Here is a 17,439-nt window from a genome sequence, read left to right as displayed (position 1 = left end):
CGCGCCCCGTGAGGGCAAGTTTGACATAATTGCAGAATTGGTCTATGTACTTGAAAAACTCAGTTTTTGGCACGTTTAAGCCCAGTTAACCCCATTTCAAAGCTCTAAAATATTGTTAAAGTATATGGAACTTAAAATATGCTCAAAAACATCTCGGATGTCGGTTCGTTTGGTCGTACGGTTGCGTTATTCGGTTAATTACGACGGAAATTGTAACGAACGCAAAAACGATCCAAATTAAGCGACAAATGGAATTTTATCATGCCAATCACTAAAATAAAATATTTTAATGATTACATAAATTTTTGGGTGTCTGGATATATTCAGAACGTAAGATATGCGCGAAAATGCAAATTTATACACTTTTTGACGCTTTTAGTCCCTATTGATCAAATAAGTTTATTTTAGCATACCGAATCCCTCAAAGCCTATTTCTATGCTATGTAAAGGAAATTTAGGGTATGTTTAACTTATGATCAAGTTCCACAATGTTCGTTACTATACAAATCGGTGTAGTTTCGCAGTTTGACACAAATAGTCCCTACGATCGAACAAACTTGATTTCGACACACCAAACCATCCAAAACTTATTTCTAAGTTATGTGAAGGTTATTTATGGTATGCTAAACCTATTTCACTATTCCGGAGTGTTTTTCGCATTAAATTGATTACGTTTACACATCAGTTCGCGTATATCCTTCAAGAAAGGGATTTAAAGCTCGAAATCCAACAAGAATTGATATGTGCAAATGGTACACATATTTATACAAATCCCAAGTATGAAACACAATATTTAACTAATTTGGTATTTGTTTGATGGTTGAAGTGACACAGATGTCACAATTGTGCCTGACAGAGACAGTCGTTTCACTTCTTATTTTTGGACAAGTTTCCAAAAAGCAATGGGAACTAGATTAAATCTAAGTATAGCCTATCATCCTCAAACGGACGGACAAAGTGAAAGGACAATCCAAACGATGGAAGATATGCTTAGAGCTTGTGTGATAGATTTTGGAGGAAATTGGGATGATCACTTACCTCTAATAGAATTTTCCTACAACAACAGCTATCATAACAACATTAATGCTGCACCGTTTGAAGCACTCTATTGACGAAAATGCTGAACACCAGTATGTTGGGCAGAAATTGGAGAAAAGCAACTGTTAGGTCCTGAGATTGTACAAGAGACAACTGAAAAAATTATTCACGTCAAGGAAAGACTGAAAGCAGCACGAGATCGTCAGAAGAGCTATGCAGATAACATGCGAAATGTGACAACCCGTAATTAACGGCTTCTAATTACGCAACTAACAAACGTTTAAGGCGATAATACATAGTGTTTAAGACACGAACTAACTTAATTAGGCTCTTGGTATGCCTAGTAACGCCTATCTGACTCTACAGTGCACTTATGGTGATTTGTGGAAAAACTGTTGATCGTTAAGCGGTAACGAACGGAAACGTGCAAAATACTGGCGACGTAGACAAACACGGATTTTGTACATATATCTTATATTTATGAATGTGGATTTGTGAAAATATCATGCTTTCGAACGACACAAAACGCAAACGCGAACGAAAAATGTGACTATGACCGTGATTGAGGAACGAACGCGCAAACGCGATTACCGACACTAAACTTACCTCTTTTGATTTTATAACAACAATTTACGACAATTATTAGAATAACGGGTTTGAAAACGGGCTCATGGAAACTGGCGGGCCACTTGAAACACGATATTGGGCTTGTAGGCCTTGGGCCCAAGCCCAAAGCCTAGAAAACTTAACCTAACTATAAAAGACTTGAAACCCTAAGTTCTCATTTTTATCATCAGCCGTTTTCAATGTTCCTTTCACTCCTAACCTTATCCTCTCTTTGCTAATCTACCTACAACACAAGATCAAAAACCCAGACACACTTTATCCCCCCATCTCTCATTTACAGACATAATAATACACACACAAGACCCTACACGCAACCACAACCTCCATATCCTCTACAAACCCTCATCCACAGTCGATCTCTCCCTCCCTCACACATGGTCGCCAGAATCCGGCGACAGTGCCGGCCAGCTGTGGTCAATCTCTGGTCACGCACATCGCAATGACACCCCCTTCTCCTTCTTAAAAAAAAAAAACCTTGGCCACCGGCTTCCTCTGTGTTTCTCCGACACACCTCTCACACTTGCAGATTTGAAGCGAAAAGAAAAAAAATGGAAAAGAGGGGGAGCCGCCGCACACGGCGGCGGCGGCAGAGGCGACGTGGGTTATCAGCTTCGACGGAGAGAGAGAAGCGGGCGAGAGAAAGAACGGCCGGAGGTAGAGGTGGTTGATGGTCGGAGCTCTGGCCGTCGGAGAACATCGGACGGCGGCATTACAACTATGATGGTGAGTATGTTTTGATTCAGTTCTGGTTCGTGTCACATCTCGGCTCAGGTTAGATTCGTTTCAGCTCGGGTAACCCGTGGATGTTTCGGGACAGTTTGGTTCGAGTTCTTTTTAGTTTTGTTTCGGGTTATAATTCGGGTGTTATGGCTTCAGTTTTGTTTCCAGAGCGGGTTTCGTTTCATGGGTTCAAATTTTGTTTGGATGTTCGGGTTGGATACGAGTCAACTCAGTTTCGGCTCAGTCAAGATCGGTCAAAACAGGTCAACAAAAGTTAACTCGGGTCAACAAGGCGGACCAGTTCAGTTTCAGTCAAAAATTGGTTTATTCGGGTTCGGCTCAGTGAAGGATTTACTTGGTTAGGGTTCTGATTAAACACGGTTCGACTCGGTCGATTCAACCGGTCAACTCAGTTGACCAGGTCAGACCTGGTCAACTCATAAGTCAACTCAGTTGACGCTAAGACCCGGTAAAGTTTTAACAACGCGTTAAAACTCTCGTATATATATGTTAGATTAGATTTTATATTTATCATTAAACGTGACCGAGCTCGACCCGTTTCGTTTTGGTATTAGTTTACATTTATTTTACTCGACGAAAGCTTTATATAGTTTGATTACATGATTGAATTGTTGTTGAAAATTTGTTGAATTTTGAAAAATATATCGACACGTTAGTTGTCGGGTTATCCTAAAACAGAGGAAACTCTGTCCGATTTTCATAAAAATCCGAAACACGACACGTATTTGTAGTTCAAAAACGACGACTTTAAACTCTCTTACGCACTAAATGTAGTTTTCATATTTATTTCAAACATCTAATATTCGGAAATCTTATAAAGTAAATGTAATTATTTATATTTCTTTCAACAATTTAGAATCCGAATATTCTTATGAAACGAATACGATTACTCATATTCATTTCAAACGTCGCTAATTTGCGCGACTTTACAAAATAAATAAAATCGTTATATTTACTACAAATGCCGTTTGTTCGTATACTTTTATAAAATAAAAATAATGTTTTTTTTATTTATTCTGAACGCCAACGATTCGAATATATATATATATTTGTTTACATCTTACGAAAACTACAACGGTATAGTACCGCACCACGTACGACATTTCGGATACGTACCACTATTCACCTACGCCTTCTAACCGCGGCGACTAACACAACTTTGTACATATATTTTGTTATATATAAATATATATGTTTTAAATCACTTGGAAAAACTAAGTCGATTTTGAGACTTAGTTTCTATCCCGATTAAATGGGATCACATAACGATAGATTGGTTATTCTAAATCAAAATAACAACACCTTCGTAGAGTCGTCTTATTTACGACTCGGTAGAGCTCGGACACGTAGTTTAACTACGTTGTTTTATTAGAAAACTTATAATTATTCCTTGATTAGGAATGCTTTAGTTGCACGCTAGCGAGGTCACATTCGTGGGATGACACTACGGAATCACATTTAGCTAGCTATGCACAGGAATATACAGGTGAGTTCATAACCCCCACTTTTTACTGTGTTACATTTTTATAAAATGTTTTCGGGAGTGGAAAGACATGCAAGTTTTGCAAAATCACACAAGGTTTCGATAAATGAATATTGCATATTTATAAACCATTTTGCGACATGATTTTAACAAACTCAAATGGTTTACGAAAAGATTATGCTAAACATACCGGTTTATAAAGACATTAGTGTTTTTCGAAACATGCATGAGTTTTAATAACACGAATGGCGTGGGCAAAGGCCCAAGGACATGGGCAGAGGCCCAAGGACATGAATAACTCTCACATTATACGTTAACTAGGGTATGGTTAAGCTAGGGAATGAACTGTTAGATCAGGTGAGCGAATAGTAATCTCTCTTAAGTGCCATTAATCTTGTATAAGACCGAGGGCAAAAGTGGTAGATCTATCGGGTGTAGCGAGCCCCACTCTTGGGTCCTTGTGTGGCCCATGTAGTGCTTTTGTTGTTCTAACCGGATGGACCGGGGAAATCCGCTAGGGTTGAGTGCTTCCTATGTCGCCACACATATTAATGTCCTTGCAAAACATTAATGATCTGTTCATAGACGCTTACATACCAGTTTTAATACTCAGATTTTCAAATGTTTTTAAAGATTCATTTGATTGAAACTCACAAATACATCGATTTATAAACTTTGGTAACGCTTTTCAAACTATACCTAAGTAAGAGGACACGCTGATCCTGCTTACAAAGGTTCGTTTGGGCTTGGCCCATTCTCTCTCGTGCAATGCACAAAGACTCTCGTGGGCTAGACTCACAGTTTTCATATATCATGCCAAGAAAATGATTTTACTACATTTTCCCAACAACTTTAAAACCGGTTATCAAAAAGATTTATTTTAAATCTTTTCAAAACAAACTATGAACTCGCTCAACTTTATGTTGACTTTTTCGCATGTTCTTTCTCAGGTTACATTGTCAAAACTACGGAACGGTTGGAATAGAAGAACCCACGGGATTTCGAGTAATTAGCGAGCGTTCATTTTTTAGAAGTCTTAGCTTTTTGCTTCCGCTGTGCAATGAAGATACCGGTCCAGTCACGCCAGCTCTGATATTTCGGGGTGTGACAGATTGGTATCATAGGTTTCAGCGAATTAGGTTTCTATAGAGATACCTAGGCTTTAACCTCACTTTTCTCTAGGGACTTAGATTTTTAAGACTTGAACTCATACAGAACGCCTAAGACTCGAATATGGGTTCCAACCGTTGCCGAAAACAATGAGTCAATAATTTTGGTTTTGAACGTACACAAGTATGGTGTTTGATGCACGTTACACGAAACAACTACATACAGTACGCAAAACCTGGAGGGTTTTGGTAACATTCATTTAGGACCTTTGGAAAACTTTTGTCAAAATTCATTAAAGGTCCTCACGTAGGAGCCGCGAGTATTAACTCGGACACACGCTATTATCTACATTGTCTATGCTATTTTAATTACCTGAGCAGGTAACCTACACAGAACAAAACGCTAGTGCACGAGTATACATGAAGCTAAAACTATACGTCAACGGATGTCGGGGCACATCACATTTTACGTGGAACGAAACGCTATTGCGCAATTATATGTGAAACTTAAACTACACGTCAGTGGACGTCAAATTACATCACACACGACTATCGAGGCAAGGCCTTGGGGAAAACACGATTGGACACGATAACAACGATGCTAATCCCAGCAGCGGGAGAATTACCGACTGCGATGCGGCACTTCGCCACGTGATCCTCCAAACGACATGAATCACGCTGAGGTACGTTAGAACAAGATTTCACAACAGTCACTACTTAGTCTAATGAGACTCATAACTATTGGCGTTGCAAAAGAAGTCACATGTCTCCGCATTTCCCCTTCTTCATTAATGGCGATTATGCTATGTTCGACATTCTATGGTAAGGTCACATAACAACCAATCATCATGTGAACTTCCAGGTAAAGTCCTTAGATTTCTTTTGTTGAAATTTCGACTTTTTGCATATAGTGAGTAGACTTTCATACTTCTACTCCCCCTAATGATCATTGCATCACAAAAATTTTCTTTCGTAATGAATGCTCATTTGTTTCATTCTTGACGAATTCATATTTATACATGCGTCGTTTGTTACGCATGTGACTTCACTCGAAATTGTTGCTTTATCAACGTTCAATATTGTTTCTCTATGTTGATTATTGCATTGTGATTTGGACGATTGCATTGTTGTAAAGCGTTGACTCCTTGATATCGAGTCAATGAAACTTGTTGGATCTCTTTTCCTTTTCAAGCTACATACATGGTTTTTCGTTGTAACCATGTTGAAATTTCGTATCGATACGTGCATTCATTGTTGAAATGTGACTAAACCAAGTTCAATTGTTTGAACTTGCTCATGATATATATTCAATTCAAGGTCTAATATGATGGATTGAAGTCATCATATTCTACATAATCCCAACAAGCACTTCATTTGCTTTGAACCATAACATGCTTGTTTGGTCTTCGACTTCATTGAGTCGTTTCTTTGATCACGATCACCTTGTGGTGGCGTCTCACATATTTGAAGCTTGCGCTAATCTTGTTTGCACACATCATGTACGGATTTAATTGCTTATTTATTTGATTATTGATATTAAATCCGTTTGTTCGATTTATTGTATTAAATCAGTCTTAATGCAATTGTGTGTTAAGATGATGGTACACAAGTTCGTGTTAAATATTTCAGTGTACCTCTTAACGATTCTTTCAGCATCGATCGAACATTTTGTGATATTTATTGCTCTTCCATTTTCGATCGAAAGACATTATTTATTTGTTTCATTTTCAATTGAAAATCCTATGGGATTTGTTTGGAACACCCACATCATTTCGTTGAGCCTTCATTTGATTTAAAACACGGTGATACTTGTTCGATCACCGCTATTATTGAGTTGTTTTATTCACTTTGACACCTTGTGGTGTCAGTATAAACTTGTAGCTTGGGCTAATCATGATCGAGCGTTTCATGCAATACACGGTGATACTTGTTCGGTCACCGCTATCATCGAGTTATTTCATTCACTACGACACCTTGTGGCGTCGGTATAAACTTGTAGCTTGTGCTAATCGTGATAAATTGTTTCATGCAAAACCACGTATGTTTTTCGTTTGATTAATCATTTAAATAGTCTTAATGCAACTATGTATTAAGACGATGATACACCAGGTTCAGTTGTATTTCATTTCGGTGTATCTTTGCAACCAAACAATGTCAACACGTTGATTTTATCTTATTCATTTATTGGTTCGATAGTTGACAAATCATTTTTATGACTCTATTTATTTGAGCTTGTCGAATTCAAGTTTCAATCATATAACAACCAACGCAAGTTTCCGTTGATAGTAATTTCTATTGTTTCAACAATTGAATTGCATATTGTGAACGTTCATTTGGAATTCTCTTGGTCGAAATTCCCCCTTTGCTGAACCCCGTAAACTTGGTCGCATTGGTGATATTATCACAACGCTTCGTTCACTTGACATCAATTTCTCGAACACACTCAGTTGAACCGTTGGGTTCTTAATAATGCAAAATGTCATTACATTCATGCAATCTGAATAAGTCTTGATTTGATTAAGTGGTCATTCACTTTAGTATTTTTCAGACTTACCTAGGAATGACACAACTCTGAGGAGACAACATAGACTAAATTTCGAGGACGAAATTTCTGTAACAGGGGGAGAATGTGACAACCCGTAATTAACGGCTTCTAATTACGCAACTAACAAACGTTTAAGGCGATAATACATAGTGTTTAAGACACGAACTAACATAATTAGGCTCTTGGTATGCCTAGTAATGCCTATCTGACTCTACAGTGCACTTATGGTGATTTGTGGAAAAACTGTTGATCGTTAAGCGGTAACGAACGGAAACGTGCAAAATACTGGCGATGTAGACAAACACGGATTTTGTACATATATCTTATATTTATGAATGTGGATTTGTGAAAACATCATGCTTTCGAACGACACAAAACGCAAACGCGAACGAAAAATGTGACTATGACCGTGATTGAGGAACGAACGCGCAAACGCGATTACCGACACTAAACTTACCTCTTTTGATTTTATAACAACAATTTACGACAATTATTAGAATAACGGGTTTGAAAACGGGCTCATGGAAACTGGCGGGCCACTTGAAACACGATATTGGGCTTGTAGGCCTTGGGCCCAAGCCCAAAGCCTAGAAAACTTAACCTAACTATAAAAGACTTGAAACCCTAAGTTCTCATTTTTATCATCAGCCGTTTTCAATGTTCCTTTCACTCCTAACCTTATCCTCTCTTTGCTAATCTACCTACAACACAAGATCAAAAACCCAGACACACTTTATCCCCCCATCTCTCATTTACAGACATAATAATACACACACAAGACCCTACACGCAACCACAACCTCCATATCCTCTACAAACCCTCATCCACAGTCGATCTCTCCCTCCCTCACACATGGTCGCCAGAATCCGGCGACAGTGCCGGCCAGCTGTGGTCAATCTCTGGTCACGCACATCGCAATGACACCCCCTTCTCCTTCTTAAAAAAAAAAAAAAACCTTGGCCACCGGCTTCCTCTGTGTTTCTCCGACACACCTCTCACACTTGCAGATTTGAAGCGAAAAGAAAAAAAATGGAAAAGAGGGGGAGCCGCCGCACACGACGGCGGCGGCAGAGGCGACGTGGGTTATCAGCATCGACGGAGAGAGAGAAGCGGGCGAGAGAAAGAACGGCCGGAGGTAGAGGTGGTTGATGGTCGGAGCTCTGGCCGTCGGAGAACATCGGACGGCGGCACTACAACTATGATGGTGAGTATGTTTTGATTCAGTTCTGGTTCGTGTCACATCTCGGCTCAGGTTAGATTCGTTTCAGCTCGGGTAACCCGTGGATGTTTTGGGACAGTTTGGTTCGAGTTATTTTTAGTTTTGTTTCGGGTTATAATTCGGGTGTTATGGCTTCAGTTTTGTTTCCAGAGCGGGTTTCGTTTCATGGGTTCAAATTTTGTTTGGATGTTCGGGTTGGATACGAGTCAACTCAGTTTCGGCTCAGTCAAGATCGGTCAAAACAGGTCAACAAAAGTTAACTCGGGTCAACAAGGCGGACCAGTTCAGTTTCAGTCAAAAATTGGTTTATTCGGGTTCGGCTCAGTGAAGGATTTACTTGGTTAGGGTTCTGATTAAACACGGTTCGACTCGGTCGATTCAACCGGTCAACTCAGTTGACCAGGTCAGACCTGGTCAACTCATAAGTCAACTCAGTTGACGCTAAGACCCGGTAAAGTTTTAACAACGCGTTAAAACTCTCGTATATATATGTTAGATTAGATTTTATATCTATCATTAAACGCGACCGAGCTCGACCCGTTTCGTTTTGGTATTAGTTTACATTTATTTTACTCGACGAAAGCTTTATATAGTTTGATTACATGATTGAATTGTTGTTGAAAATTTGTTGAATTTTGAAAAATATATCGACACGTTAGTTGTCGGGTTATCCTAAAACAGAGGAAACTCTGTCCGATTTTCATAAAAATCCGAAACACGACACGTATTTGTAGTTCAAAAACGACGACTTTAAACTCTCTTACGCACTAAATGTAGTTTTCATATTTATTTCAAACATCTAATATTCGGAAATCTTATAAAGTAAATGTAATTATTTATATTTCTTTCAACAATTTAGAATCCGAATATTCTTATGAAACGAATACGATTACTCATATTCATTTCAAACGTCGCTAATTTGCGCGACTTTACAAAATAAATAAAATCGTTATATTTACTACAAACGCCGTTTGTTCGTATACTTTTATAAAATAAAAATAATGTTTTTTTTATTTATTCTGAACGCCAACGATTCGAATATATATATATATATATATATATATATATATATATATATATATATATATATATATATATATATATATATATATTTGTTTACATCTTACGAAAACTACAACGGTATAGTACCGCACCACGTACGACATTTCGGATACGTACCACTATTCACCTACGCCTTCTAACCGCGGCGACTAACACAACTTTGTACATATATTTTGTTATATATAAATATATATGTTTTAAATCACTTGGAAAAACTAAGTCGATTTTGAGACTTAGTTTCTATCCCGATTAAATGGGATCACATAACGATAGATTGGTTATTCTAAATCAAAATAACAACACCTTCGTAGAGTCGTCTTATTTACGACTCGGTAGAGCTCGGACACGTAGTTTAACTACGTTGTTTTATTAGAAAACTTATAATTATTCCTTGATTAGGAATGCTTTAGTTGCACGCTAGCGAGGTCACATTCGTGGGATGACACTACGGAATCACATTTAGCTAGCTATGCACAGGAATATACAGGTGAGTTCATAACCCCCACTTTTTACTGTGTTACATTTTTATAAAATGTTTTCGGGGGTGGAAAGACATGCAAGTTTTGCAAAATCACACAAGGTTTCGATAAATGAATATTGCATATTTATAAACCATTTTGCGACATGATTTTAGCAAACTCAAATGGTTTACGAAAAGATTATGCTAAACATACCGGTTTATAAAAACATTAGTGTTTTTCGAAACATGCATGAGTTTTAATAACACGAATGGCGTGGGCAAAGGCCCAAGGACATGGGCAGAGGCCCAAGGACATGAATAACTCTCACATTATACGTTAACTAGGGTATGGTTAAGCTAGGGAATGAACTGTTAGATCAGGTGAGCGAATAGTAATCTCTCTTAAGTGCCATTAATCTTGTATAAGACCGAGGGCAAAAGTGGTAGATCTATCGGGTGTAGCGAGCCCCACTCTTGGGTCCTTGTGTGGCCCATGTAGTGCTTTTGTTGTTCTAACCGGATGGACCGGGGGAAATCCGCTAGGGTTGAGTGCTGCCTATGTCGCCACACATATTAATGTCCTTGCAAAACATTAATGATCTGTTCATAGACGCTTACATACCAGTTTTAATACTCAGATTTTCAAATGTTTTTAAAGATTCATTTGATTGAAACTCACAAATACATCGATTTATAAACTTTGGTAACGCTTTTCAAACTATACCTAAGTAAGAGGACACGCTGATCCTGCTTACAAAGGTTCGTTTGGGCTTGGCCCATTCTCTCTCGTGCAATGCACAAAGACTCTCGTGGGCTAGACTCACAGTTTTCATATATCATGCCAAGAAAATGATTTTACTACATTTTCCCAACAACTTTAAAACCGGTTATCAAAAAGATTTATTTTAAATCTTTTCAAAACAAACTATGAACTCGCTCAACTTTATGTTGACTTTTTCGCATGTTCTTTCTCAGGTTACATTGTCAAAACTACGGAACGGTTGGAATAGAAGATCCCACGGGATTTCGAGTAATTAGCGAGCGTTCATTTTTTAGAAGTCTTAGCTTTTTGCTTCCGCTGTGCAATGAAGATACCGGTCCAGTCACGCCAGCTCTGATATTTCGGGGTGTGACACGAAAACCATTAAATTTCAAGTTGGAGATAAGGTACTATTGAAACTCTCACCATGGAAAGGATTCGTAAGATTTGGTAAGAAAGGAAAGCTAAGCCCAACGTATATTGGACCTTTTGGGATTATCAAAAGAATATGACCAATAGCGTATCAGCTACAATTGCCAGAAGAAATGGCAGGAATACATGATGTATTTTATATATCTAACCTCAAGAAGTGCTTAGCAGACGAATCACTGATGATACCTCTTCAAGAAATAAAGGTGAATGAGAAGCTTAAATTTGTTGAAAAGCCAATTCAGATTGAAGATATAAAGATCAAAATTCTCAAGCACAAGAGATTAGTTCTGGTCAAAGTAAAATGGGATTCAAAGAGAGGACCAGAGTACACATGGGAGCTCGAATCAGAAATGCAAAAGAGATATCCATACCTATTCCAGTGAATCTAGAGGACGAGATTTGAACCAAGGTGGGGAGGATATAACAACCCTCGAAAACACCCTAAAAATAACCCGTATGTCCAAAAACGAACCTGTATAACTTTAATTTTTATTAAAAACAAATAAAATAATTATCTTTACTCGGTCGTGGGCCGCGAAAGGATCCCCCGGGTGTGTCGCGGGGCGCGACGGCCTGTGTCTAGCTGAGTTCTCCTTGTGCCACGTGTCCAACACTTGGCAGGTCTAGGCACGTGATCAGGCAACCCTAGCCGTAGCTAGGGTGCCCTCGTGGGGCGCGAGAGGACCCCTTGGGCGGGTCTCGGGGCGCGAGAGACCCCCTGAAATCCTATAAATAGAGCAGAGACTGCACTTTCCCAAACCGTTCACAATCTTTCTTTCTCTCTATTATCTTACATGAAAATAATAGATAAAATACCCTCTAAAACATGAAGCTCTACGCCGTTGTAAGTATTTTAACCCCAACCACTAATTCGTTACCCTACCTGATTGATCTAGGAGCCAGCAACGCACGTCAAGGCTCTGCCTGACTAAGTACGTTGGGGTTCTGTCTCGTGATATATGGCTAAAGTGATTTAGGTTATTATACTAACGCGAGTGCATTGTATGTTTTTAATAGGCACTCAAAAAATTTACAGAAAACATTCCCAGGAAGCCCATAGAAAAACATAAGTTTACAATGTGAGTCATTCTCTTTTTCTCACAGTTTGTGAGCCATCATTTCAAATGTTTTACAAAACCCTATTTTGTTTATCAGTTGTATTTACAGTGATTAAGTTTTTGTAATTCTATAATTATCATCAGTATGTGGGGTTTTGTATACATTACTTGACACTCGTTAATATTGGACAACGAGTTAGCCAATATTAGCATAACCGCAAGCACGGGGGACAATGGTGCCCCAGTAGCAATACTGTGTTGAGAAATTGATAGATATAAACAAATGTAAAAACTCTTGTTGCTGTAAAGTATAACAATGTGTTGTTTTATAAAATGGAATGTACTCGCCAGTATTTCTTGCTGATAAAATATCTTTAAAACGCGTTTCAGGTAACTTGATGTGAAGATGTTAAAAGCTAACTATGGAGCACTGAAGGCTTAAAGAAAGTGGCTATAAAGTTACCTAAATAAAAAGTTTACGTTTTTAGCAACTAGGGTTTATCCCTATAAAGATATTATAAATGAAATATGGATTTTATCCCATTAGTTTAATATAAAAGTTTGGTGTTTTGAAACTCTGAAATTTATTTCCTAACTACGATCCTGAAGTCTCCTTTCCGCTACCAAATTAATAAACACTGATATCAGCGGCTCATGCTCGCAGCTCCCGCTCCCGGGGTGGGGTCGGGGGTTGCGACCTCAGTGCATCATCATCATCATCATCATCATAATCCTGCAACATGTTTTAAAGTATGGCTCAATACAAAAGTATTAGCGAGTATAAATGTTTTGGAATACTAGCATATAAGTATAAAAGATTGTCTCAAATCCAACATGGCAATTTATCAAAGTTGAAGCTTGCATGCATAACTATAGGCCAAACCTGAGTGTCTACGAGAATAATGTGCATCCCTCATCACCGGAGTCAACGAGACCGTAAAGTATAATGAGCATCCCTCGACAGTGAAGTAATCGAGACCGTAAAATATGTTAACTTATCAATACCCCGTCGGGTGGTTTGCTACTCCTATAACGCTATAATTGTTAAGGTGGGCTAGCTAAGTTAATGACAAATAGAGTGCATGAAAGTATTCTAGCATAAACAACTAAAGCATAACAAATAGCATGTTTGGCGGATTGAGTGATTGAATATGTTTAATTATGTGTATAGTGAATTTTGATAGTTGAAACATGTTACACCCAAAAGTGTATTAAAGCGTAAAAAGGGTCAAGTATACTCACGGTTTGCGAAGAAATTTTCACTTAGTCAGTTTAACGAGTCTGAGTTGTTGGAACACCAAAGTTACCAGTTTTGGTTCTTGAACTTGTTGCCCAAAGTTGAAATTCTTGGAGATTTGAGAGAGTTTGAAAGTAATTTGGACGTGGTGTAAGTGTTTTGAAGGTGTTAGGGTTGGTATTTACAAGAGGGTTAAGTGGTTAGAGTTTAAATGAAGGTGGTTAGGAGTTAGGAGAGGTATTAAATGAGTTAGCTGGAGGTTAGAAGATGGGTTTGAGGTATTAAATGAGTTGGTTGGAGGTTAGGATGTTAAAGAGAGTGGTTGGGGAGATGGAAATTTTCATTTTTAATCTTTGCACTTGTATTGTTGATTATTTTATGCTATAAAGGTGTATGCAGGTATATTATAAGTATGATACATGTATAAATGTGATTCTGAGAAAATATAATCTCGATGTTTGTCTCGGTTGTAAATTAAAACGTGTATTTTGCGACTGATTACATATCATGCATGTATGACTAAACAAAGTTGATATAAAAATACGATTTCCATTATGATCAAAGTCTCGAGATTACAAGGATTGAAATGAAGTAAGAATACAAGTTTCCAAAAATAAAAAAGGCAAATACAACTTTCTAAACATGGAAGTACAGAAAATGCAGAGCATTACAGTGTCCCCTCCTTTAGGAAATTTCGTCCCGAAATTTATTCAAGAGAAAGACTTTGTAAAGAGGTATTTTGGCTAAAATGATTGACTAAATTGAGATTTTGAAGTTTTGAAGTGTGTTGAAAGTGTATGAAATTTTGAGGAACGAAATAATAGATTTTTAAAAGTAGTTCGTTTGATTAAGGCGATTTGAGGCATTAATCATGAATAAAACGTGCATGTGTGTATAGGCAAAGTGAGTTTGATTAAGTTTTAATAGACCGATGGGAGTAGTATTTCAAAAGGTATTACCTAAGAAGAAAAGTTTTTGTATAAAACGGTTTGTATTTTTGATGAAAAGTGTGGCCCGCACCGTAAGTTGTAAGAAAGTTTATCGGTTTTAAGCAGCATCAGTAAAATCACATGTTTGTAGGAAATTGTTTACTGGTGAGAAACGAGAAGGTTAGGTATTTATCAAAAGTTTTGGGGTAACTGACCGACTAAGTATGTTTGTGCGTAAATAAGAATGGAAGACGGTTTTAGAAAGCAAGGAAGTATTTAAGGGTTTAAATGTTTAAACCGATATATTCTAAATAAGGTTGCATAAAACATTAAAAGATTAGTTGGGAATGATCGGTATGAGAGTGAACGAATGATCTAGTAGATGAATGCAAGGATAGGAATGGTAAGATTATTGGATACAATGGGAATATGAAGTGTTGAGGATGAGGTTTCGTCATGGATAATCGGATATCGCGTATTCCGCAGTTCGTTTATGAGTCATTAAAGTTTGTGTATTCGTGTTTAGATAAGGTCGGGAAAAACACCGAATTTCTCATGGCACATTTTATGAAAGTTTGGTAACATGGTAAAAACACTTATATACAGTCCCAACGGCGTATCCACCATGTTTTAACCATGTTACCTCCGTTTCGTTATTCATGTCATGTTACGTTCCGTGTCTTACCATACACAGTAGAAAACCCTATGATTTTCATGCGTTTACCACTATAATCCCGTGTACACCCATGATTATACTGGTCGTCACATGATCCGCATAGTTTGTACTAGTTGTGTATGAGTCAAGGTATACAGTAACTTTGAAAATGAGAACGTGTGCATGTGATAGTGTATGAAAATTAAGCTTGTGAGTATGATTATGTTTATGTATATGTATGCATGTGACCAACGTAAGTGAACCACTCGGGTTATGCTCACGTATAGGTACGAATGTATGAATATGAGTATGAATATAAGTATAAGCATGAATGATGACGATTGCGTATATAGTATAAATTGAAACACAGCGAATTTAAGCATATAAAACCATCAAGAAGTTTTGAGTATGTAAAAACGAATGACATGTGTGGGATTGTAGTGAAATATTGACTAAAACGTGTACGATGATATGCATGTATAGTTGTTTGAATAAATCATTGCGTTTATTGAATTAAAATAGATTGAGCTCGACGGGAATGTACAATCAAGTTTGTGAATGTCAAAAGAATATAAAATATCTATTTGTTATGTGAGATGTGTTTTGTAAAAAGGGAACTGCCACTTTTGTTTTAAATAGGTTTTACGTATGCCGAAGATTGTCGGTTCCTATGAAGTATCCTTGCCCACGTGTTTGGAATTAGAATGGTATATTGAGCGGTGTCAAAAAGGTTTTTGAAAATAGAAGGTTTGCTTCATTTAAAGTATTTCATATTATAGTGCGAAGAGTTGTATTTTAGAAACTTTTGTGAAAGCTTTGATCTTTGAAAAGAATTAAAGCAAAATGGACTTAGTAATTTTAAAAAGAGTTTTAGCAAAATGATTTATTGATTTTGAAAGCAAAATGATTCATTTGTTTTGAAAAGAGCCTTAGCAAATGATCTTATAATGTCTATAAGATTTTATAAGAATATGAGAAAAGTTGGGTTTGGTTTCCGATTGAGAACAAATGTCTTTAGTACAATGATATAACCTGAGCGTGTTTTAGTGAGTAGGTCAAGTATGAAGTTTGTGGGCAAGAGATTCATTAGACCGATTTAAGATGATAGGTAACATTTCATAAAATTTTGAAAATCGGGTAATAAAATTTTTAAGGCACGATTAGGGATTTCGCGTATGCGATTTATGTAAAATAGATTGTAAGGTAAGAAATACGTCTGATAAAACAATGAGTTTCGAAATTTTTGAATAAGTAGAAATTTTGACAAGTGATAAAAGAATTAGGTATAAATTTGATTGTGTGGTTGGCATAATAAGGTCTCTTTAGAAGGAAGGTTTGGTAACGATCACCACGATAAGGGAATCACTCCTAGTCCGTTGGTGAGGTCGTTTTAAGAAAAGAAGGAGCTAATCGTCAAGGTAAGGAAATCACTCCTATCTTGATGTTATGCCTCCATTTTGGAATTACGAGTAATGTAAATCTTGTTGGTGATGTTTGCAAAATCATGCATATAAATAACATATATGTATATGAAAAGGTTTTGAATGATGTGTGTGTATTCATTGTGGAAATAATTTGAATTTTGAAAAAAAAAAAGTTTGTATCGTGTTAAGCATAAGGTTGATAATAGAAAAATGGAGGTTTGATTAAAACATGGATTGTTCCAAAATGGAACTTTTGACTAAATCAAAGTGGTCGAAAGTTCTTTTGAGTCTGGGAAGCATGCTTTGGCCTAATAGGTGGAATACTCTCGCCGAAATTTCGGTTAACGGTATTTACCCTTCCGGTTATTACATGTTCCAAATCAATAAAAAATTTGTGACTTGGCGGGATTTTTGAAAATCAAGGAGTGGGACTAGTTGACAAGGTGCGGGTTTCACCCCTAACTTGACAACGTCGTACCCTAAGTGTGGTTAGTACTCGTCGGGTCAAGAAAGTTAATTCTGACACGTTGACGAGGGTCCACTTGATTTGAAATGGAAATTCTCCATCAAAGTGAGGATTTCACTCCTAACTTGATGGCAAATTTTGTGAAAAGAAACGAATGAGCGGATTGAGGGTCGTTCACCAAATTGTGGGTTTCA

The 17,439-nt window shown here is 37.4% G+C and overlaps 2 long non-coding RNA genes across 5 annotated transcripts; both read left to right on the top strand.

Annotated features, from left to right (window-relative positions):
* Window positions 1–2,479: 2,479 nt before the first annotated feature.
* Window positions 2,480–5,007, top strand: LOC118482817. The gene is made up of 3 exons (XR_004868900.1): window positions 2,480–2,854; window positions 3,805–3,892; window positions 4,840–5,007. It is a non-coding gene; the product is annotated as an uncharacterized LOC118482817 (long non-coding RNA).
* A 3,187-nt stretch (window positions 5,008–8,194) lies between these two features.
* On the top strand, window positions 8,195–13,109 carry LOC110885056. Of its 4 annotated transcripts, XR_002561852.2 has the most exons (4): window positions 8,195–9,213; window positions 10,224–10,311; window positions 11,260–11,885; window positions 12,925–13,109. It is a non-coding gene; the product is annotated as an uncharacterized LOC110885056 (long non-coding RNA). The 4 variants fall into 4 exon arrangements; XR_002561854.2 differs by lacking the exon at window positions 11,260–11,885; XR_004868897.1 differs by lacking the exon at window positions 12,925–13,109 and having other exon boundaries at window positions 11,260–11,999.
* Window positions 13,110–17,439: the final 4,330 nt, after the last annotated feature.

Source organism: Helianthus annuus, chromosome 10, assembly GCF_002127325.2.
Source record: "Helianthus annuus cultivar XRQ/B chromosome 10, HanXRQr2.0-SUNRISE, whole genome shotgun sequence".
Lineage (NCBI taxonomy): Eukaryota > Viridiplantae > Streptophyta > Magnoliopsida > Asterales > Asteraceae > Helianthus > Helianthus annuus.
The sequence above is the reverse complement of the archived record's forward strand: the minus strand, read 5'-3'. Positions and strand labels throughout refer to the sequence as shown.